Raw genomic sequence first — 25532 nt, forward strand, 5'->3', positions numbered from 1 at the left:
CAGATAAGTCACATTCAATGCAAGTGAGATGTCACTTTTTGATGCAATTTTCATGAATGACAATGTGGATTCTTATGTATTTCAATGTGGAATACATGACAAAATCCACGGGAAATTTCCATCATGTCAAAATAGTGTCCCAGACAACATCCACTACACAGCTCTCACAACCAAAACTCTGTGGCCAAAAGCCCTGAGTGCAGTTATATTACAAATTAAATAAGTGCTTACTGGTTGCTGTTTGTTGATGGCCATGCGGTTTGAGGCAAGCGGCACTTCTATTATTGCTGTGGTCTCTTAAAGGACCAGTGCATGCGTCTGCTAATCCTTCCCTAGCCAATGGCTGAAGTTCCCTTGGTATTTAAAGCAGTCTCCCCAAGGGGGAGGGTGCTTTAGCTTTGAGGTTGTCTAGTCTTTAGTAACCAGTAAAGGTGTTCTCTTGTCCGAATACCCATGTACCGTACCTTGTCTATCTACTGATTCCACTCCTTGCCCCTTACCCCAACCTTAGTACTGTGACCTGGACTATGCATGTACTCTGCCTGCCCGACCTTGAAATTGCTATTTAGAATATGTAAGTACTCAGCCTGCCTTGACTTCGACTGTGTTCAAACTATACTTTTTGCCTGAGTCCTTGGTGCTTCACTCCGTGTCTCTGACCTCTCATGGGTTATCAAGCAACTGCACCGGGACTACTCCAGGTGGTAGTGGCCTGGCTGTTTCCCTGCGGCGAAGTCCAGATCCCTGTATAGGGATTAAAAGGTGCATACCAGGGAACCACCAGGACAACGTTCTTAAGTTTAACCCAAAGTCAAACTGTTAAGTTGATACAGTGGGTCCACACCCACCGCCTGTTACAGTATGTTCAGGCCATGGATCGTGCTGACCCAGCTTCAATGGGTTTGCCAGAACTACTTCAAGAGTTTGACCAACAGTGTAATTTAAAATCAAATGTCTTATCTGCAAAGTGTATCTACATGTCTGGATTCTCTGATTACTGCTGAAGTGGCATTGCAACCTACCCCTCAAGCTGCACCAAAGGGAGGATTTGGTCCCAGATAGGGTTGAGCGAACACCTGGAAGTTAAGGTTTGGCCAAACTTCGCTGCAAAGTTCTGGACCAGAACTTAGCCCTGAATCCCGTTGAAGTCAATGGAGACCCAAACTTTGGGGCATTAAAATGGCTCTAAAAAAGTCATAGAAATGGCTAGAGGACTGCAAAAGGAAGCAAAAAAAAAAAAAGTGGTAAGAGCAGGGCAATTGCCCTGCAAACAAATGTGGATAGGGAAATGAATTAAAATAACATAGAGTTTTAAAAAAAGTTAAAAATAATGATCTTGAACTAGAAGGCGGAGGTCAAAGTGGAGTAGGAGGTTGAGGAGGCAGTGGGCGCGGCGGTGTAGGTGGAAGCGGTGGTGAAAGAGGAGGAGGTAGCCAACACTATTTTTGTGTGTGGGCTTTATTTTTATTTTTTTATAAATTTGGGAAAATCCCAAAACATTGGGAAATATAAAAAAGAAAGTTCGCTAGAGTCTAACAATGGCTGGGTGCGGCCGGTATACTTGACTATTCTGCACAAGATACGGACAAGTCTTGTGAAATCCATGCCTGGTTCATTTTAATTAATGTGAGCTCGTCCACATTGGCTGTGGACAGGCAGCTGCGCTTGTCTGTCATGAACCCCCCCTGCCGTGCTGAACACACATTTGGACAATACACTGGCTGCAGGACAGGCCAGCACCTCCAAGGCGTAAAGGGCAAGCTTAGAACATTTGTCCAATTTGGGGACCCAGAAGCGGAAAGGGGCAGACCCATCAGTCAGTAGGTGTAGGCGTGTGCACACATACTACTCCACCATGTTGCTGAAATGCTGCCTCCTGCTGAGACGTTCCGTATCAGCTGGTGGTGCTGGTTTTTGTGGCGTGCTGACAAAGCTTTTCCACATTTCGGCCATGCTAACCCTCCCTTCTGAGGTGCTGGTGGTGCCCCAGCTACGTTAGCAACTTCTTCCTCCTCCTCTGCCTTCGCCTTGTGCTTCCACTGTGCCCCCGCTGTCAGGTGGGAATACCATCAGCAGCGAGTCTACCAGTGTGCGCGTGTACTTGCACATCTTCCGATCACGTTCCAGTGACGGAATTAAGGATGGCACGTTGTCCTTGTAGCGTGGATCCAGCAGCGTGGCCACCCAGTAATCAGCACTGGTTAGAATGTAGGCAACTCGACGGTCGTTACACAGGCACTGCAGCTCATGTGTGCCACGCTGCCCATTGGCAACGACAAGCTGTATCGCCTGTGTCCTCTGTATACTCCCTGCCATGCTCCAGTGATGCCCATGAGCTGTTTTGGGTGCCACCCTGCTTTGAACACGGTTCCTCCTTCTCATCCTCCTCCTCCTGGACATCCTCTAAAACTGTGCCGTGGCTGGACAATTGTGTACCTGGCCTCTATTGGTGCAGGAACCCACCCTCCGATCCACTTGTGAATGACTGGCCTGATAACTATGGAAATGATCCCTCTTCCTCCTCCTCTTATTACTGTGCCACATCCTTTTCCATCATCGCCTAAACCGATTTTTCAAGGAGATATAGAAGTGGGATAGTAACGCTGAGGACTGTGGTCATCGGCACTGGCCATGTTGGTGGAGTACTCGAAACAGCGCAACACAACACACACATCCCGCATGGAGGTCCACTCATTGGTGGTGAAGTGGTGCTGTTCCACAGAGCGACTCACCCATGCGTGCTGCAGCTGAAACTCCACTATTGCCTGCTGCTGCTCACACAGTCTCTCCAGCATGTGCAAGGTGGAGTTCTACCTTGTGGGCACGTCTCATATGAGGTGGTGAGTGGGAAGGCCGAAGTTACACTGCAGCTCAGACAGGCTAGCAGCAGCATGGTGAGAATGCCGAAAGCGCGCACAGACTAACTGCACTTTCTGCAGCAGCTCTGACATATCGGGGTAATTTTTCATGAACCTCTGCACCAACAAAATCCGCACATGCACCAGGCAAGGATTGTGTGTCAAACTGGCTAGGCCCAGAGCTGCTATGAGATTTCACCCGTTATCGCACACCACCAGGCCGGGCTTGAGGCTCAGTGGCACCAACCACTCATCGGTCTCTTGTTCCATGCCCGTCCACAGCTCCTGCGCGGTGTGGGTTTTTCCCCCCAAACAGAGGAGTTTCAAAACAGCCTGCTGTCGTTTCCCCCTGGTTGTGCTGAAGCTGGTGGTGCAGGTTTTACGCTGACCAGATGAGGAGGCGGTAGAGAGGGAGCAGAGGAGGAGGAGGCAAAAAGAAACGTCCTGCAATCCTCGGTGGCGGAAGGAAATGCGCCAAACTGCTATCTGCCTCAGGCCCAGCTGCCACTGCATTTACCCAGTCTGCAGTTAGGGAGATATAACGTCCCTGCCCATGTTTACTGGTCCACCATATCGAGTGGTTATGTGGACCTTGCCACTGATGGCATTGCGCAGTGCACACCTAATTTTGTCCGCCACTTGGTTGAGCAGGGCAGGGATGGCTCACCTGGAAAAGTAGTGGAGGCTGGGAACCACGTACTGCGGGACAGCCACCGCCATAAGTTTTTTTTTAAGTCTCCATCTCCACAGACGGAATGACAGCATTTCAAAGGCCAGGAATTTTGAAATGCTGGCATTAAGGGCCAGGGATCGCGGGTGGGTAGGGGGGTACTTCCTCTTTCTCTCCAGTGTTTGGGAGATGGACAGCTGAACGCTTCCATGGGACATTGTGGAGATGCTTGGTGATGGACGTGGTGGCGTTGCTGCCACATCCTCTGTTTGCAGGGTGGCAGGTGCCACTGTCACTCCAGAGTGGAGGAAGAGGCCGAGACTGCAGCAGAAGAGGGACCAGGAGAAGCCTGAGATCTTTTGTGGTTTTTGAGGTGTTTACTCCACTGCAGCTCGTGCTTTGCATTTAGAACATTTATGCCTCGCTTCAGGCTCTGCGTTTTGTCGTCAGCACATTGTCTGAAGAACTGCCATGCCAGGGAACTCCTTGGAACTTGCTTTGGTATGCTCAGTCCCTGGGTACGGTGGGCAGTAGAAGGCATACTGGCTAGGGGAATGCCACTCTACTTTTGCACCCTGCTCCCTCTTTTGCTGTGTGGCTGGCTCTGTGTGACCACTTCTTCCTCCGAACTACACATGTCACTCACATGACTTTGATTCCATGTGGGGTCTAGGACCCCACATGTCCACATCCTCAAACATAAGTGGTTGGGAATCAGTGCACTCAATCTCTTCCACTTCTGGAGCAGAGCAATGTGGACGGCCCTCGGAAACCCTGCCAGCAGAGTCATCAAAAAGCATAAGAGAATGCTGCATAACTTGGGGCTCAGACTGCTTGGCTGATTTGCAAGGGGGTGAGGAGAAAGACTGATGCCCATGGGCTGTAGGTGCCAATTCTGCGGTTTCAGCAGAGGACCGGGTGTGAGACAATGTGAAGGAACTGGAGGCACTGTCAGCCACCCAATCTACTACCGCCTCTACTTGTTCTGGCCTCACCATTTGTATACCGGTATTCAGGCCTACAAAAGTTCGGTACGGACCCGAACTTTACAGTTCAGGTTCACTCAACACTAGTCCCAGATTGTTTCCTCCCCAACATTATGAAGATGACTCAAAGTCTTGCTGTGGTTTCATAAATCTATGCACTGTTCATGTTGAATTATTGCCACATCATTACCACATCATTGCCTTTATCATTTCTCATTTAACTGGCGAGGCCTTACCATGGAAAAACCCAATATGGTAGAGGAATGGTCCAATCACAAATAAGGTGCCACTGTTTTTGGACTCATTTAGAAGGATTTTTGAGGAAACCAGTCGTGCTTCCTCTGTAGCTTCCTCATTACTGTGAATTCACCAAGGCTCACTTACTGTCGGACAATATGTAATCCAGTTTCACACCTTGGTCTCCGAACTGTTGTGGAATAATGAGGCCTTGGTTCCAGTCTTTTAGGAGGGGCTTTCTGGAGAAATTAAAGATGAAATAGCAAGTCAGGACATTCCTACTTCATTGGATGTTATGATAATTTTAACTACCTGAGTTGATCTACGGTTCAGTGAGTGTGCCAAGGAAGTGGCCATGGAAGAAAGACCATTTTTTGGGAATTGCTGTCTCCTTCCTCTTCTTCCTCACCAGCCACTGTACCTTAACCTATGCAGGTGGACAGAATAAGGCTGACAGAAGTAGTGCATAACCACAGACATATGAATGGACTGTGTCAGTATTGTGGTAGAGAAGATAACTTCGTCCATAGCTGTCCCAAAAAAATCAGGAAGCCCCAGTACTTAGGGTTCTATAGGAAGGACAACCCTGAGTGATGATTTGTCCTTTTGAAGACTGTCTTTGCCTTTGACATTGTTGTGTGGTGGTAATAAGTTCACCATGTCGGCCCTCCTTGATTTCTGTTCCTCAGGTAGCTTCCTGCATCAAGGCGTGGTGGACCAGTATCAGATATGCGTATGGCATTTCTGATAATTTGACTACAGTATTTACAGACTTCAATCTGAAGGAAACAGCGCGCTGCAATCTGTAAAGAGGTGACGTATAAAAAACCACATGGCGTCCCCAGGTATGTGATCACCATTTGAAAAATTCAGGATCACCATTCGAAAGTTTTGAGAGTTTCAAATGAAGCCTATACCCATGTTAAGCTAATGGGGGAAAAAATTATCGCTGATTAAGCATGCGGTCTATCCTGTCAAATTAAAATCACTGGCAGTGGTGAAGACATAATAAAGAGACTGCTTACTTTTCTCCATATTCTCATAAACTTGCTAACAAATAAAGCACAAGTGGTTTTATATGCCAACATTGGGAACATTATCTGAAAAGATTGCTTTAAAGTCATCTAGAGCTTCTCTGTTTTGCTGCTTCTCGAATATTTTTTGTGGCCTTTCTCAAATAGTCAATGTTCATGAGATCGATTTTTTTTTTTTTTTTTTTTTTTTTTTTGGGACATTCCAATTGACTATCTCATATCAGTTCCAGGAGTCGATTATAACATCGATTTATACCACCAAAGTCGACTATAATATCGATCGAATATTAATAGAATATTGCTTTTTTTATATAATTTGTTTTAAATGTTATTTTAAATGTTATTTTAATTGTTATAATGGCATGTTTATATAAACTTTTTCGATGCAACACCTTATGACTTGAGTGCCCGTTTTTCACATATATTCAGTATCAGATACCAGTTTGACGTCTGGAGAGACCTGTGATGGTGACATCCATTGATGGAAAGACTTCATCCGAGTCCATACAGTTTGCCACCATGCCCTTGGATCTGCAAGTGGGTGCATCCCACTCAGAAGATTTCTCTACTTGTGCTTCCAAATTCATCCATTGGTCTTCTATTGGGGATTCCATGGCTCCGTAAGTATAATCCTGTTTTGGATTGGAGTTACATTTAGATGCCTAGTTGGGGATTAGCCAATTAGCCGATTAGCTTCTGTTTACCCTGTCCAACCTAAATCTGTATCTCAAAACTTGCAAGAATTTACAGTGGCTTACCTCCATTTTGTTTATTTTTCTGATAAGAAGGTGACAGAGTCTCCACTATCTCATCGTTCTTGTACTAAAAACAACAACATAAAGGCAATGTCCTGTCAAGATCTTTGGAGCTCATTGCTTAGGAGAAGAAACCACAAAATACCATCAATCCTGCCGAAGTGATGCCGATAGTTCCAGTCAGTTCTAAGTATGCTTCTGAAGTCACGAACGTACCTGATGTAAAGAGAGCAGAGTCTTGGCTACCAGTGGAGAAGATTCATGTTTCTCTTCTTTTAGAGAAGTTACAGCACAGATCTGGCTTGAAGAAGAGGGGCGTAAGGGAGGGGGTACTGGTAGATCAGCGGTCAATGACCCCTGCTGCCCTGCTACTTACCATGACACTTGGCAACCTCTGCAAGCTGCTGTCTCCATTGCTCTAGTCTGTTCCCTTATTTGTGGCCTTTTAAAGGGCCAGTGAAAGCGTCTACAAATCCCTCTCTAGCCAATGGCTGAAGACGTTCTTGGTATCTAAGGCAGCCTCCCCAACTTTACGATTTTTGGTACCTGGACCCTGAACCCGAACTTTGCCTGAAAACTTTGGGTTCGAGTTTGGTGTTCAGGCATTTAATAAAGTTTGTTGAAAGGCTGTAGGGCAGCCAATCAACAAGCTTTCAAGCTGTGTGCCCTTAGAAGTCATCACAGCCATGCCTACTAATGGCATGGCTGTGATTGTCCGGTGCATCATGTGACCCAGCCTCTATATAAGCTGGATCAAGTGTAGTACCGCCCATCAGCTCTCAGTAGTGAAAGGACAGAAAGCAGGCAGCTGAAATGAGAGACAGTGTTAGTGCGATTTTTTTTTTTGTGGGTGCAATACACCATCTTTGCACCACTGACACAGAAAGATAATCATAAATCTGGCTGTTAATTCTGTGGGTGACCTACAGCGATTTTTTTTGTGGGTGCAATGCAACATTGTACTTTGTACCCCTGACACACAAATATAATAGTTAATCCGTCTGTTAGTTTGATGCACGTCATATACCCATTTATTGTGTGAAGTACACCTGCACTGCATACGTGACAAGGAAATTGATATAGTTAATCCGCCTGTTAGTTAGGTGCACGTCATATACCCCTTTATTGCATGAAGTACACCTGCACTGCATATGTGACAGGGAAAATAATATAGTTAATATCTCTGTTAGTTCAGTGAATGACCTCAAAGAATGAGGAGAGCATCAAAAAAGGGACGTGGCCCTGGTCGTGGTGCTGCTGGGGTTGGTGGAGCTTCTGTTGCAGGGAGAGGATGTGGTTGATCTGTGCAAGCTACACGCCCAAATGAAACACCTTCCTCAGGTGCACGTAGGCGACAGAATGTTCAGCATTATTTTGTAGGCCCGAATACCGGTGTGCGAATGGAGAGGCCAGAACAAGTAGAGGCGGTAGTAGATTGGGTGGTTGACAGTGCCTCCAGTTCCTTCATTGTCTTCCATCCGGTCCCCTGCTGAAAGTGCAGAATTGGCACCTGCAGCCCATGGGCATCTGTCTTTCACCTCATCTCCTTGCAAATCAGCCAAGCAGTCTGAGCCCCAAGTCATGCAGCAGTCTCTTATGCTTTTTAATGACTCGGCTGGCAGGGTTTCCGAGGGCTGTCCACGTTGCTCTGCTCCAGAAGTGGAAGAGATTCCCAACCACTTATGTTTCAGGATGTGGACATGGGTGGACCACCGCAGCACATCTCTGATGATGATGAAACACGGTTGCAAACTTCTGTGGCTTTCTGCAGTGTGCAGACCGGCAAGGAAGGCAGGGATGAAGAGTGGGTAGAAGATGATGTGGAGGATGATGAGGTCCTAGACCCCACATGGAATCAAGGTCATGGAAGTGACATGTGCAGTTCGGAGAAAGAGGTGGTGGTCACACAGCGCCAGCCACACAGCAAAAAAGAGAGCAGGGTGCAAAAGCAGAGTGGCCTTGCCCTAGCCAGTACGCCTGCTACTGCCCACCGCACCCGTGGACTGAGCATACCAAAGCCAGCATCAGTTCTTCAGACAATGTGCTGACGACAAAACACGAGTGGTTTTCACGCTGTGCAATCAGAGCCTGAAGCGAGGCATAAATGTTCTAAACCTGAGCACCACCTGCATGACCAGGCATCTAAATGCAAAGCACAAGCTGCAGTGGCATAAACACCTCAAAAACCACGAAAGATCTCATGCTCCTCCTGGTCCCTCTTCTTCTGCAGTCTTGGCCTCTTCCTCCCCTCTGGAGTGACAGTGGCACCTGCCACCCCGCAAACAGAGGATTTTGCAGCAACGCCATCACGTCCATCGCCAAGCATCTCCACAATGTCCCATGGAAGCTTTCAGCTGTCCATCTCCCAAACACTGGAAAGAAAGAGGAGGTACCCCCCTACCCACCCACGATCCTGTGCAGCGGGCCTTGCAAAAACTGACGCCCGATGATGATATTGAGGCCTACCTGACCATATTTGAGAGGGTGGCGGAGAGAGAAAGGCTGCCAGTAGCAGAGTGGGCAGAGGTCCTTGTGCCCTTTTTATCCAGCGAACCACAAAAGGCCTACTATGACCTAAGGGAGCAGGATGTCCCTGGCGATCATAGCTCGGTTGGGCGTTACACCAGCTGTTCGTGCCCGGAGGGTCCACACGTGGAGCTACACTATTGACAAGACGGCCCGATCCCAGATGTTTGACCTCCTCCATCTTGTACGGAAGTGGCTGGAACCTGAGTCTTCTACACCAGACCAGATCGTGGAGAAAGTAGTGGTGGATCACTACTTCAGAGCCTTCCCGGCAGAGCTACTGGTGGGTCGGACATGGAGACTCCAAAACTGCGGATCAGCTCGTAAACCTGGTGGAAAGGTTCCTGGCGACTAAGGACTACCTCCGTGATGTCCCTGCCGCACCAACACCTCCTTGGAGTACCCGACCCATGTAATCTGTGGGTAAGAGAGTTCTGGCTATTGGAGGTGTGTGGAATGGTTCAAGAGGGAATAAGGCTCTCGGTTTGGGCATAGGCATAAGTCTCAGTCTCCCGAGCAGTTTGGACCCGGAGAGGTCTTCTCACCTAGGAGACGCAGGGTGCCCCAGTGCTGGAGGTACCGTGACTGGGGACACATTTGCTGCCTATTTCACTCTGACCTCAGAGCCCATGGAGTGTGCAGGTAGACAGGAGACAGTTGCTGTATGCGGTGCCAGTGTTTGCAGTCTCACCTGGACTAGACACTGAGCCGCAAATGTGTACCCTGGTAATAGATGACTGCTCCGTCAGGGCTCTGTTGGACTCCGGTAGTCTGGTGCATGTCAGCTTTGTGGCTGGGAATTATGTGCCGGACAAAAGAGTAAATGTGCTGTGCTCGGGTTAAGCTGGAGACTCCGGCTGGGACTGTAACCTATGATGTCGGGTCGTAAAAAGACTTATGCATGATATGATATTGGGCCGAGACTTTCCCTTCTTTTGCAAGTTGTGGGAGAAGAAAAACACTCCTGCAGAATCTGTGCCTTCTCCTTCAAATAATCATTGCTGTGAGTTGCCCATTGAATACAATGGTTTAAAGGAAGAGACCATTGAAAACAATGGTGCTGATAAGGTGAAAAGTGAAGATGTCTGGTGAAAATGTGTGGTTATGTGACGTACTTGATAATGACACTTTTCCATTGCAGGTGTTAGCTGGGGAAGATGAAGCTTCCCCAACTGGGGAAAATGTGTTGGACTTAGGGGTGTCTCAGGGTAACTTTGGTATGGAGCAATTGAGAGACCCCACTCACATGATTGCTCACAGAAATGTTACCGTGATAGATGGTGTACCACAGGTACCAGAAGCTGACCAGAAATTTCCGCATTTTGCCATAAATGGAAACCTGCTGCCTCTAGTTAACAAATGCAACAATGAAATTGTGGAGCAGCTTCTGGTGCCAAAACCCTATAGACGGATGGTACTAGATCTCGCACATAACTATGTACTTGGGGGTCATTTGGGTGTTAGCAAAACACAGGAGAGGGTACTACAAAGATTTTTCTGGCCTGGAGCGTACAAGGAAGTAGAATTATACTGCGAGTCCTGCCCCACCTGCCAGATAAGTGCCCCGACCTCACATTTCCGTTGGTTCCTCTTCCCATCATTGAGGTACCTTTTGCAAGAAATGCCATGGATTTGGTGGGTCCCATTGTTAAGTCGGCTAGGAGACACCAGTACCTGGAAGCGGTACCCTTATGAAACATGGTGTCCAAAAGTATTTTTCATGTTCTCCCGCACAGGGATCCCTAAAGAAATTCTCACGGACCAGGGTACTCCCTTTTATGTCGAAGGTCATGAAAGAGTTGTTTAAGTTGTTCAAAATCACCCAGATACGTACCCCGGTGTATCACCCCCAGACAGACTGGTTGGTCGAGAGGTTTAACAAGACCCTGAAACAGATGTTAAAAAAAGTGGTAGAAAGGGATGGTCTGCCTCCTACCATACCTTATGTTTTCTATTAGGGAGGTGCCCCAGGCTTCTACAGGGTTCTCGCCGTTTGTTACTATATGGCCATCACCCAAGGGGTTTACTCAATGTAGCTAAAGAAACCTGGGAGGCTAAGGCTAATCCCTATAAGAGCGTCATCGAACACGTGGCTGACATGCAAGACCGGATAGCGACCGTGATGCCCATAGTTAAAGAGCATCTGCAAAGAGCTCAGGAGGCTCAAAGCAAAATCTATGACAGGTCTGCCAAGGTAAGGGACTTCAATCCCAGGGACAGGGTCCTGATTTTAGTTCCCACTGTAGAAAGTAAGTTTCTGGCAAAGTGGCAGGGTCCCTACGAGATTGTGGAAAAAGTGGGCGAGGTGAACTATAAGGTGCACCAACCAGGAAGGAGAAGACCCTTCCAGATTTACCACGTAAATCTGATCATGCCATGGGCGGATTAGGAGTCATTGGTGGCCACACAGACCATGATTGAGGAAGTCTCACCACGTGTCACCACCAATTTCCCCGGTAAAAATTAGTGAGGCACTCTAAATACCCCAGAAACAAGAAGTAAAGGAGTTTCTACAGAAAAATAGTCCGTACCCACTTGATAAAACATTAAGTGAGAACTGAGCCCCACAGTAAGGTGAATCTAAAGCCCTACTGGATACCAGTAGATTGCAGAAAAGCGGTATCCTCTGAGGTCAGGCGCATGCTTGAGTTAGGGGTCATTGAGGAATTTACCAGTGAATGGTCAAGCCCTATTGTCTTAATCCCAAAGCCCAATGGGACTTGGAGATTTTGTAATGATTTCCAGAAGCTAAATGAGGTGTCCAAATTCGATGCGTACCCTATGTCTAGAGTAGATGAACTAATTGAGAGGCTTGGGAAAGCAAGGTACATCACGACCCTGGACCTTACAAAAGGGTATTGGCAGATACCGTTATCAGATGATGCAAAAGAAAAGACGTCATTCTCCACTCCAGAGGGGCTGTTCCAGTACACAGTGATGCCGTTTGGGTTACTGTACATGGAGCCACTGCTACATTTCAGAAGTTGATGGACCTAATGAGGCCACATCATGACTATGCTGCCTCTTACCTTGATGACGTGGTCATTTTTTCATCTGATTGGAGAAGTCACCTCTTGAAGGTACAGGCCGTAATAGACTTTAGCATTAGTCATGCTGGCCTAACCATAAACCCTGAGAAATGTGCAGTGGGTCCAGACAGAGGAAGCAAAATACCTGGGCTACATTATTGGTAAAGGTCTGGTTAAACCACAGATCAATAAAGTAGAGGCAATACAATACTGGCCTAGGCCCTTAACAAAAAAACAAGTCAGGGCCTTCCTTGGCATAACAGGGTACTACCGCCGGTTCGTACAGAATTTTGCCTCAATGGCAGCACCATTGACTGACTTAATGAAAGGCCCTAAGTCAGTCATGGTGAAGTGGACCCCAGAGGCAGAAAAGGCCTTTCAAAGCCTAAAGTCCGCCCTCTGTCAACAGCCGGTGCTCATTCCCCGGATTTCGGAAAAGAGTTTATGGTCCAGACGGATGCATCTGAGACAGGCTTAGGAGCGGTCCTGTCACAAGTGATAAATGGGAAAATTATGCCATAGTGGAACGAGAATGTCTAGCCATTAAATGGGCTCTGGAGTCACTTAAATATTACCTGCTGGGTAGAACATTTCTGTTGGTAACAGATCACACTCCTTTAACTTGGATGAAACAAAACAGGGAGAAAAATGCAAGAGTGATCAGGTGGTTTCTCTCCCTGCAAAATTTTAATTTCAAGGTTGAACATAGGCCGGGGAAATTACAGGGGAATGTAGATGCTTTGTCCAGGATACACTGTTTGTTGGCCAAAAATACCCAGACCTTCGGTCTGGAGAAGAGGGAGGGATATGTAGTAAGGTGAACAGAAATGTGTATGATAAAGTCACTCACTTTTTATTTTTTGGCCAAGTGGTTAGGTAATGTGATATTATTATACAGCAGGTTCTTACAGACACTGTGATACCTAATATGTATACTTTTTTTTATTTTTTTATTTAAGTTTTATACAATAACAGCATTTTTTAAACAAAAAAATTATGTTTTAGTGTCCCCATATTATGAGAGCCATTGTTTTTTTTATTTTTTTGGGTGATTCTCCTACGTAGGGTCTCATTTTTTGCAGGATGAGATGACTATTTGATTGTTACCTGTGGCTGGCGGCGCTGCCATCGGGTCCCCGTGCTGCTGTAGGGGGGACCCGATAGCATGGAATCCAGGGAGCTGGATATCACAGGCTCATCACCGGAAGGCAGCTCGATGCCTTCCTTAGGCATCGCGCTGCCTTCCATGCTATCGGGTCCCCCCTAAAGCAGCATGGGGACCCGATGGCAGCGCCGCCAGCCGCAGGTAAAAGCCGCAAACAGCAGGGACCCCCCCGCACATTTAGCCAAGGTGCCTGCTCAATGATTTGAGCAGGCACCTTGTTCCGATCCCCGCCCGACGGGCGGCAGTGATCGGAAATACACATGACGTACCGGTACGTCATGTGTCCTTAAGTACCAGGACAACATGCCGTACCGGTACGTCATGTGTCCTGAAGAGGTTAAGGGGTTAAAATATAAATGCTCCAAACATTGTCTCTTATTGAGGCAGATGCCTGCCAGTGTTTATACACACATGATAGTATCGGGAAAGCAGTGGCTTGTTTTGAGAAAGTGCCCAAAAATCCTTTTTGGTAGCAGCAGCAGTGCAGTGGGGAACCTTATGGACAAGGCAGGATATGTGCAGCCATTTACTGGTAGTAGAAGTACTAGGGGGGTAGCAGCTGCAGTGCAGTACAGAACACGATCAACGGGGAGTCAGCAGTAGTTGCATCATTGGGTAAGCGATGAATAGCCAGATGGCAGATTTATTTATTGTCATCAGCCAGTGATGTGTGGAAATCCTTAGGCCTCTTTCACACAAGCTTGACGGATTAGGTCCGGATGCATTCAGGATGCGTTCAGTGAAACTCGCACCATTTTGCAAGCAAGTTCAGTCAGTTTTGTCTGAAATTGCATTCAGTTTTTTTCCGCGCAAGTGCAATGCTTACTTCCGGATGCAATGCACTGAAGCCCCATTCACTTCTATGGGGCCAGGGCTGCGTAAAAAACGCAGAATATAGAACATGCTGTGTTTTTCACGCAACGCAGAACTGATGCATGAAAAAAAACGCTCATGTACACAGACACATTGAAAGGAAAAGGTCAGGATTCAGTGCGAGTGCTATGCATTCACGAATTGCACCCGCGTGGAAAACTCGCTCGTCTGAAAGGGGCCTTACAGATTCATATTATTCATTTTGAATGCTTTAGACACTTGCACAGGACAATTTTTCCCACTTAGGTGTGACAACGCCACCTTCTCAGATGAAACTGGAGGCTGGACAAGACAGTACAGAGAGAGCAAACTGGGCCAGTTATAGCCACTGTTCCAATCTGCCTGCCCACTGTCAGCAATGGCAGACCTATTCATTTGCAAAATGAAAAATCCCCGTGGATCCATGTCTAATTTTTATTTTCACAAATGTGATGTTTTTTACATTTGTGAAGGACAATTTTGTCCAGATGGGTGTAACAACACCACCTTCTGCACAAAATACCCTCTCTGACACTACACTAGAGGCTGAACAAGACAGTACACTGATAGAAAGCTAGGCCAATTCCAGCCAGTGTTCCATTCTGCCACCCTAGAAGTACATGGGGTCAGGGAACAAGGTATGTGAAAAAAAACCCATAATCATTTAGAAAATAAGACAATTTTAACAAACAGCTGGCCAGAAGTACTACTGTCATAGAGCAGAAGAAAATGTGGGTGAAAGCACAGATTTAGAAAATGAGACAATTTTAACAGATTGCTGGCCTACTACTGTCATAAAGAAGAATAACATTTAGGCGAAGGCGCAGAACTGCACAACATGTCAAAAATGAGACTATTTTAACAGACAGCTGCCCAGATGTACTACTGTCATTGAGCAGAATAAAAATTTGGCGAAGGCACCGAACTGCACAGCATTTCGAAAACAAGACAATTTTTACAGGCAGCTGGCCAGAAAAACTAATGCTTAAAGCAGAATTAAACTTTGGTGACAAAGCCACCTGCATTCCTGAATACCCTCTCTGACAGTACACTGGGGGCTGGACAAGACAGCACAGTGATGGCAAACTAGGCCAGTTCCAGCCACTATTCCAATCTGCCTTATCTGAAGTCCATGGGATCAGGAAACACAGAATGTGCCAGAGAAAGGGCATAGTCATTTTGAAAAAGAGACATTTTTTAACTTTTAAAAAAAAAATGTTTAAATGGACAGGTGACCAGAAGTAGTAAGCCATACTGCAGAATCAAATTTCGAGGGAGGTGCAGAACTGCTTGACATGTCAAAAACAAGACAATTTTTACGGAGAGTTGGGCAGAAGAAGAAATACTATAGAACAGAATTACATTTGGACGAAGATGGAGAACTGCACATTATTTGGAAAATGAGATAATTTTTGCAGACAGCTTGGCAGAAGTTGTAATACTATAAAACAAAATTACATTTGGGCGAAGGCACGAAACTGCCCAACATTTGGGAAACTAGACAATTTTTACGGACAGCTGGCCAGAAGTAGTAATGCCATAGAGCAGAATTAAATTTGTTTGAAGGCACGGAACTTCAAGACAATTACCACAACTGTGGTATGGCAGGAACTACACCACTAGCAGCTACCGTAGGCCCAGTGGGTGTTCAGCTTGCTCATAAGCTAATTTCTGGTCTTGTGCCACACATTCTGTTATGGCTGTCTCATGGTGGAGCGAAGGTCAAGAAGGAGGAAGAGTCTGAGCAGGAGAAGAAGTAACTGATGATAACAAGGGCACTGTACTGCTTGGGGATGCGACCTGGCTGTCATAAAGAAGTCAGGGAGAAAATGGACAGTCCTGTTTAGATTGTTGGCTGTTTTTATTTGACTACTGAATCTGGCAATGCCAACTCATGTGCTGCAATCGAGCCCTGGTACCTATTTTTGTGCAAGTGAATGTGAAAGGCTTTCCTGAGACCACAAGGAAAAGGAGCAGGAGGAATGTGCTGAGCCCTGGCTCAAAGGCACGGTGTCAGACTCAGAGGTGACATTGACATCATCCTGTTGTGACTGAGATAATCTGACACCTATCGTACTGGAAACAACGGAGAACTTTGGCCTACAGCTACTACTACTGGCTGGATAGCTGGTGCTGCCACTGCTTTTTGCTCTACTACAGCCACCCACATTCTCCCTCTGTTGTTTACTAGATATTTGTTTATGAGGTCTATTTAAAAAATGACAAGTCACAGGTTTAATAGACTGATTATTAAATGGTAGCAAAATTTTAACTGTTTTTTAGAAAGAAAGAGGCACACTTGTGCAGCGTATCCAGCAAAATACTGTATATGCCCCTGGAAGTGCTGGGAATATGACTATAAAACACTTATGAACTGTACAAGTTTTACATTATTGGAGAAAAAAAAAACTGGCAGGCTGCTCATGTGCAGAAAAAAAAGTTTTTTTTGTGCAGGTACTGCAGGATTTCCCTAAGAGCTTCCGTCACTGTAATACACACAGTACTATGACCCTATGCTGATTCTCTCTTCTGATAAAGCCTGACTTTTAAACCTATTAAATTTAATCTAATGTATGTTCTTCTTGCTCACTCCGTGGTTCCTAAAAGACACATGGCACACATGTCCTCTCTCATCACTAGCTGATCCAAGAATGGCATCTATGCTTCATACCTAGCACACTACCTAATAGATCAGCCAATTTCCTGCCCCTTGATTGGCTAATAGGCTGCCTTCAAAACATTGTGGGCAAGCCCACCAGCCAAGGCTCCTTCCAGGGTCATGTGATCCTCCATCTTAATCCTCCCTTTACTGTTTTCCCTGTAAAAGTAAAATGGCGATCGCAGTTTTTTGCGATTCGTCTGAAGCGTAACTGCAAAACTTCTGATTTGTTTGGCAAATCCAAGGCCAATAAGATAATGGGTTGCATCAAAAGGAGCATAGATGCCCGTGATAAGAACATAGTCCTACCACTTTACAAATCATTAGTCAGACCACACATGGAGTACTACGTACAGTTCTGGGCTCCTGTGAACAAGGCAGACATAGCAGAGCTCGAAATGGTTCAGAGGAGGGCAACTAAAGTAATAACTGGAATGGGGGGACTACAGTACCCTGAAAGATTATCAACATTAGGGCTATTCACTTTAGCAAAAAGATGATTGAGGGGAGATCAAATTACTATGTATAAATATATCAGGGGTCAGTACAGAGATCTCTCCCATCATTTAATTATCCCCAGGACTGTGACAGTGACGAGGGGACATCCTCTGCGTCTGGAGGAAAGAAGGTTTGTACACAAACATAGAAAAGGATTCTTCACGGTAAGAGCAGTGAGACTATGGAACTCTCTGCCTGAGGAGGTGGTGATGGTAAGTACAATAAAAGAGTTCAAGAGGGGCCTGGATGTATTTCTGGAGCGTAATAATATTACAGGGTATAGCTACTAGAGAGGGGTCGTTGATCTAGGAAGTTATTCTGATTGCCTGATTGGAGTCGGGAAGGAATTTTTTCCCCCTTAAGTGGGGAAAATTGGCTTGTACCTCATATTTTTAATTTTTTTTGCCTTCCTCTGGATCAACTTGCGGGATAACAGGCCGAACTGGATGGAGAAATGTCTTTTTTTGGCCTTATATACTATATTACTATGTAAATCCAATTTATCTCTAATCCTGCGGTAAGGACATCAATCTTAAAGTTCTTTAAATCCCCTTTATGTTGTATATGGCTTTACAATGTTTGTCAGTGTCATTGACATTTACTAATGAACAAAGTGGTGACACCTTGCTGTTTGTTAATGGCCACATGGCTACCACTTCTTTCATTATTAATTCAAGCAGCCACATGCCCATCGCATTGCCTTGGCTCAGCCATACAACGGGCATGTGGAGGCTGCTTCATGTGACAACGCACTATATATTATTTATTTTATAATTGTTGTGTTTTAGGCCAGTTTTACGCACTGAGGCTGCTAGATGTGGTCAAAACCCCACCTTCCTATAGTGCCCGATGGCCACACAAGTTTGTGGATGATACCTTGATTTGACCCATAATGGGTGGGCAGGGTTTCACCATCATGTGGTAGCCAGAGCACATAAAGTCAGCCTCAAACGTTATTCGCTCACTCATTGTTGGTGTGGCTGCACATGCATAGTCATTTTTCCTTTGAAATCTGCCATCCAATACCTACACATTCTCACACTTTTCCTTTAGCAGGCTCTGTATGTAAAAAAAGGTTGTGCTCCATTAATTAACGACTAAAAAGGAAAAATGCCCATGTTATAGAATAACCGCGTTCTTGCAATTCTCTGGTGACAAGGTCAATGTCATTACATATGCTTCAGTAACCACTTATCCTTATAAATTCAGTGGGTCAAAATCTTACTTATACTGTAGCTTTCATTTTTAATGGGGGGGGGGAAAAAAAGAAAAATGGGTGGAAGAGAGCGTTAAAAACTCAGTAAAGATATGCTAGAAGTGGCTGACTTTATAAAACGACATACAAGATTTAGAACTTACTTTAGATATAATGCAGAGCCTTTCTTCTTCTTCCTGTGTAAACCTTCATCCAAGTAGATAAGGTCTGCAATGCCGTCTGAGACATATGCAGTATAATGAATGAAATACTGGCCACCTTTAAATGATCTCAGCAGGATGGCATGTTTCTAGAATGATGGTAATAGGGATAATAATTAATTCATACTGTGAAACGCAGCGGTGCATGTATGGAGACCATTTGTTATGGGTCTGGTAGAGCCGTACGGCTCAGCTCATCCTTGAGCTGACAGACTGCAGTCTCATCCTGTACAGGCTTCTGGTGTAGAAGATCTGCAGAGGCCTGTAGTTCTGAGCATCTGCAAGCTAAGTGCTGAAAAGGAGGTTAAATACACCTAATAACCACTTCCCATTAGGCAATCTGCAAAGACAAAAAGCCACATTAAAGCATCAGAGACAAATATGTCGTTTAAAGCAGCTGTTATTTTTAAAGGAAATGTTTTACGATTTCTTAATCCATGCAAACTAAAATTAAAGGGCTGAACCCGGATATAACCTCTTCGTTGCTCGTTTGCTATGTATGAATGGAGCATCGGATTTCCTTGCTCCGATGCCCCCACTTACACTACATCGTGCAGGTCAAAGTCTGTTTGTTTACTGCCAGTGACATATACAGTGTCACCGTATATAGCGCTGCCCTAGGCTATTTTAGAGGTGGATATTAGTGGTACCCGCCTCTAAATCAGCCCAGGGTGGCACTACAGACTGCCCATTTGTGCAGGTGACGCCTCCGGGCTCACTGCAAGGTGGAAGTCTATGCCTAACATAGTGAGGAGTAGCCCGTTACATCACCGGCAGTAAACAAACAGACCTTGTGCTGCGTTATGGGAATGGGTCCACATCCGTGATGTGGGGTGCATGTTGCGGACCCCCTGTTTGCAGGCCTCAATATGGGCACGGCCTACCAACAGCCGTGTGCATGAGCCCTAAAAGAGTAAAAAATATGTTATACCTGGGTTCTGCTCTGAACCTGGACAACTCTTTTGAGTGAAAGACAACAATTATTGCAAGTGTACTTTTGTGAGAATATTGCTTCTTTATGTTGTGTTTGAAAAATTTAAAAACTAACAGAATTATCCTTTGCTTTTTTTCTATACGGTATTGTACATATTGCAAATCTGCCTTAGTTTGGTGCCAAAAGTATAGCTGGAACCAAAATGAAGAAGCAAAAAGGAACATTGTAGGACATAGTCACACAGGGCAGATTTGTTGAAGAAATGTCTTTGATTGTCGCATTCTTCTGAATGGGGATTGTAAAATTCTATGTAGGCACTGCAGAAATATTCTCATTCCATTATATGAAATTGATTTTCATTTGCAGAAATTTCTGTAACAAAGTGGCCATGTGAGAATCTATTAAATGTCTTTTTTTAGCTGTTCCCTTTATTTCACTGCGAGTACTGCAACTTGTGAATAAAGTGTGATACATTTGTAACTAAGAATATGAGCTCTGTTGAGATGGTCAATTTTACATTGGCTTCAGTTCAGAGTATATACTACTAGTCCATTAAGTTTAACCATTGCCTTTTATGGCCAAGTCTAGATTTGTATGGCTATTAGTGATGTGCAGTGACACCTAAATCAAATCTGTCTATATCATGCTAAAATTATAGCAGTAGGAAATATATGTAAGACGGCTCAACTGTTCAACTAAATGGTAGAGGTGCTGATCTGCTGGTTTGACTCACCTAGTCAAAGGGATAACAGAAATGATATAAAAGGTAGCAGGCACACTCATATTTGGTATAAAATAATAGTTTTATTTAAAATGGTAAAGCTAAAATGGGTTAAAATCTGGTATAGGATGGAGTGTCTCTTGGAAGGGGAAGGGTGGTGATAGGTGAGACTTCCGGATACTAGGTGTGTGTACCGGATAGGATTAAGGGAAGTTGGTCAATGGTACCAATATTGGGTGAGTACCTATTTAGGTCAAGTACAAATAGATCCATATAGATTATAAAAATATATTCAGAAAAAATCATAAAAATCTGATGAAAAAATCCAAAAATGCACAGATAGGTAACTGTGAAATGTCAATAATGATAGTCCTATCTTTACCGGTGAGATAAAGGTGGTCTCTCTGTTGGAGGTACTAAAAGTAATAAAGTGTCCTAAAAGCCAAAGTCCAAAAGACTATTTTGCTGCAGGATGGTAGAATAATCAATGTATAATCACATAAGGTTGCTTCAATAAGTTGTCTTTGCAGGCAGAAAAAATACTGTGAGGGGGACTGGTGTGAGGGGGACTGGTGTTCTGAGCCTGAGTGCGGCGTCCCGCACTGTCTCTGGTTCAGAAATCACTTACCCACCGACCATGTCCTCTGTAGGTGTCCCGGACAGGTTGTTCGTGTGGTACAGCTGTCTCACTTGCGGCGCCCCTCGTGGTTCCTGGGCGCGTCTGGCAGGTGACGTAATGGAGATACGTGATCAGGCAAGGTCACGTGATCGGGATCCGTTGGTTTAATTTGAATAGCCTGGGTTGTAAAGTATACGGAGCGCTCTTATTTTAGATATTAAGCGTCAATTCACAATGCTCCTCCACACTTCTTAAACACGTTTCTGGACTTCACTTGGTCCCTTTATCAATAAATCATGCTAAAATTGCTGGAGAACAGTATCTAAATGGGAAGGTTGATATTGATTTTGTATCGAAGCCTAGATCTTTCTATCGTTTCTCTATTTCAGACAGTGGCATACCTCCAATATGGGGCCCGTGGAAGAAGGGAGCCGCTGTGCATGAAAGGCTCTGCCCCCTAATTGCACTAACATGGCTAGCTGTGAGAACCACTATGTGGAGAAGGACCTGCGATGATTTCATCATCATGTGCTCAGGACAGGAATACAGTATTTCGCAGGTGAAGGACCTGTGATGATGTAATCATCATGTGACAGTTCAGGGAGATGGAGCTCAGCAGTAGAGAGGAAAATGTGGTGAACAACCTGGGGACAAGCTTTTATATATAGACTAAGCCATTATTCTGATATGATAAAATCTGAGATTCTTAGCCAATATACACATCTGGGCCCTTCTACCAGCGACAATGTGATCTCCGGCAGGACCTACTCTCAACCTATCTCTATGCCATTGGGCATCTACAGTCAGGAGAACAGAACCTGCACATATAATATGCTGTTACTTCTTACCTGTGTGTGCACCAAGCAACCAATCAGAGGAGGAGCATGCACAGTTATATGTACCACCTAATCAAAGTCTCCTGTGGAATAGACGCAGCAAAAGTGCCCAGAAATGCTTCAAGTGTGAATAGGAGAGCATTCACACTTGAAGGTGCCACTCCTTCCAGAGTATACTACAAACTAATCAAAAATCACAGAAAAATATACAAAACATCCTGCACGATAATAAATTAATATGCAGATGTACATGGCTACATTTATAAAAGAAAAATAATGCACTCACACAATAGATGCAAACATTATATATAGGACCAAGCCCTCGCTCTGATATGATAAAAGCTGAGACTCTCAGCCAATATAATCTGATCAAAACACCTGTGCCCGCCAACCTACGCCAAAGTGGTCTCGGTCAAGCAGGTCCTACTCTAAAATCTACAGTCAGAAGAACAGACCCTGCACATATAATGTAACTTGTTACTCTTTGTGCAGTCAAGCATCCAATGAGAGGAAGAGCACACGCAGCTACGTATATGTACCACCTAATCCAAGTCTCATGTGCAATAGACTGGGCAAAAGTGCACAAAAAACTGTCCTGGGATAGCCCATAACATCCTAATACTTGGAGTTGTAGTTCTGTCCTACTGTATCCCCCTCCATGTAATGTTCACGGATTCCCTACATTAACAATCTGGACATGATGGAAGTTGTAGTTCTCTCCTCTTATAATATTCACTGATGCTGTATAATAGCAGTTTGGTAATACTGGGGGTTGTTGTTCTCTCCTCTTATACCCTCTCCCTGTAAAGTCAACTTGTGTTCCACGATAACAGTCTGGACATGCTGGGAATTGTAGTTAATAATAATAGTAATATGCATATGGCAATCCCAACCCCGATAAGTCAAGCATATCTTTAAGACCCTTCAATTGCATCCACAAAGGGCTCTTTCACATAAGCAGAGAACCAGGTCTAATATTAGGAATGAAGGTAAAATCGCCCAGTGCTTGGTGATTGGGTGATCACATTTTCATGCAGCACCAAAAATACTCATTTGTCAGCAGCACATCACCCAATGTAAACAGGGAGGTGTTGCCAACATAGAAGGAAACTGCTTGGGGATGAACGATCATAGTTACGATCATTTATCTGCATACATCACTGATCAACTAGCATACAGTGATCAGGAGGGAACTCTCTCATTCCTGATCATTGTCAGCTCTAAAGTAGGCCATACACATTAGTGTTTTATTTGGTCAAATATTAACAACAAATTATTATTTTTTTGTCATCCGATGACAGTCCTTCATGATCTAAAATCTCAGCTATGTTTGAAATTTACATCTCATAAATCTGATAGTTGTACTTGGTACTCCCACATTCATAGAAATTTAGGTCTGGGCTCTGGGATGGTCCGTTATCCATTCTGAAAACAACAAGTGCATCTTGATCTTCAGCAATGTGATTCTTACCTTAGAATAATATTTTTCTGCCATTGAAAAGTTTCTAGAACGTATCACATGAAAGTGTGGGAATGCTTAGGGTGTGTGCATGCTGGCCCATTAAGAGCTGGCAAGAAAGCACATGCATGCCCTAAGCAGAGGCAAGGAAGAGATAGACAGGCCATACAGGCCAAAAGAAGGAGGCCTTTTCATCACTGCTCTGGAAGCCATACCCACCGGGATGATGTAGGAGTACACAGGCAGGCACAGACCATTGGAGCCAGATCAAGCACCAAGTGAGCCTCTCAGCAGCTGTGCCTGTAGGGAGCAGAGGGATGCCAACAGCCATGGACCACTGGCTTTACACATAATAAGTTCAAAACAGTTTGGCCCCAACATTTAACCAACATAACACTAGGCTCTTACAACATTCTATTACCACATTGAGACTAATTGCCATTGTATCTTGACCACAATGACTAAATAATAGTGATGATCGAGCATCTCGATGCTTGGCACATGGCGGTACTCGGCCGAGTACTGCATGTGCTCAAGCGCCATGCTCCAGTCTCCTTCTACGCAGCCAATAAACGCACAGGTAAGTGCTGCCCTCACTGTAATGCCAGTAGCCATGTTGGCTGCTGACATTACAGTGATTGGCTGGCCGGAACGCGTCATCGGGTGCTATATAACACCCAACGACGCATGTTCGGCTCATTTGTAGTAAGGGAGAGATGAGCATAGGAAGGGACAGACAGTGTAGGGAATGTAATTTAATATTTTTTTGGGTGCCAAAAAGTTTTAGAGACCCAAAAGTCCTTGTAAGGACTATTGTGTATGTGACAGCAGCAATATATGTTAGTAGCACAACCTGCTCTAAATTGCTCAGTGTTAGGGAGAGCTGTGCATAGGAAGGGATAGACAGTGTTCGGAGTGTAATAGGAAGATTTTTATACCAAAAACTTTTCAGAGACCCAAAAGTCCTTTCAAGGACTATTGTGTGTGAGAGCAGCAATATATATTTTTAGCGCATCCTGCGCTAAATACTGTGTAATAGGCCGCTGCAAACAGTTAAATTATTTGCACCACATCTCCTGTGTAAGTGTGCGCATCCCTAAAATATCAGTGACATCCAGTGCACTTTTTTCATAGAGGGTGTCTGCTGCGGACAGTTAAATTATCCGCGTCACATCTCCTGTTTAAAGTATGCGCATCTCTAAAATATCAGTGACATCTAGTGTACCTTTTTCCGCAGACACAGCGAACAGTGACATTACCTGTGGTACCTGTCCTGTATAACGTTTCCTAATCACAAATACCTTTGTAAATTTTTTTGCGCATACACTTCCAAATCCTACGCTACTGTACGTGTGATATACTTTCAAGCATATATCACATTTAAAATGAAGAAGACGAGCAGTAAGGGACGGGGAAGTGGCTGTGATGCTGATGGTGCACGCAGTGGCCGTGGCCCTGGGCGCTCAGAAACTGTGCCTGCTGCCAGAGCACAAGAAAAACAATCATCCACGATACCTAGCTTCATGTCCCAGTTTTGCAGGGTGGGACACCACTGTTGAAGTCAGACCAGTGCGACCAGCTGGTCGGTTGGATTGCAGCAGATAATGCTTCCAGTCGGTTAAGCACCACTCTGTCTTCCACCAATTCCAGTCTCAGTAGCCAGGAGTCTGGTCAACACAATCCTCACCCTGGATCCTCCTTCTTCCCACCATGTACAGTCTGGCCAAACAAGTGATCCCACACTCGGATATTCCGAGGACCTCTTTTAATCGCAATTACTTGATTTGGCCCTCTCGCCAAGCACGCTTGAAGAGGGACATGAGATCTTGTGCCCTGAATCCCAACCTCTTGAGCATCCACAGTCACAAGAACATGACGGTGGGGAACTGCAATTAGTGTTTAATGAGGTGGATGATGATGAGACACAGTTGCCAATGAGTCAAACGCAATTACTGTCTCAAAAGGTTGATGAAGAGGATGAGACACAGTTGTCAATCACTGTGGTTGTGGTTAGGTCAGCAAATCAGGAGGATGATCAGAGTGAGGAAGTAGAAGAGGAGGTGGTGGACGATGAGGTCACTGACCCAACCTGGGAAGGTGGAAAGCTGAGCAAGGACAGCAGTACAGAGGGGGAGGGATCTGCAGCACAGGCTGGAAGAGGCAGTGGGGTGGCAAAAAGGAGAAGGTGGCCCACACCAAACAGGCCCGTAACAGTTCCACGGAGCACCCCCTTGCAGAAATCTCCCTTGCCAAGGGGTAGATGTTCTACAGTATGGTG

General features: G+C 45.1%; 1 protein-coding gene across 2 annotated transcripts in view; it reads right to left on the reverse strand.

The window, feature by feature from the left end:
* LOC122934525 (testis development related protein) overlaps positions 1-21064 on the reverse strand; it is a 141533-nt gene extending 120469 nt beyond the window's left edge. The window contains exons 1-2 of one of the 2 annotated variants that reach the window (XM_044290066.1): positions 20969-21064; positions 18629-19025 (exon numbers count right to left, since the gene is read on the reverse strand). The gene's annotated coding sequence lies outside the window, so the exon portion shown is untranslated. The remainder of the gene's footprint in view (positions 1-18628; positions 19026-20968) is intronic. The other variant, XM_044290063.1, reaches the window with a different exon arrangement.
* Positions 21065-25532: the final 4468 nt, after the last annotated feature.

The sequence above is a fragment of the Bufo gargarizans genome, chromosome 4 (assembly GCF_014858855.1).
Source record: "Bufo gargarizans isolate SCDJY-AF-19 chromosome 4, ASM1485885v1, whole genome shotgun sequence".
NCBI classification, from domain to species: domain Eukaryota; kingdom Metazoa; phylum Chordata; class Amphibia; order Anura; family Bufonidae; genus Bufo; species Bufo gargarizans.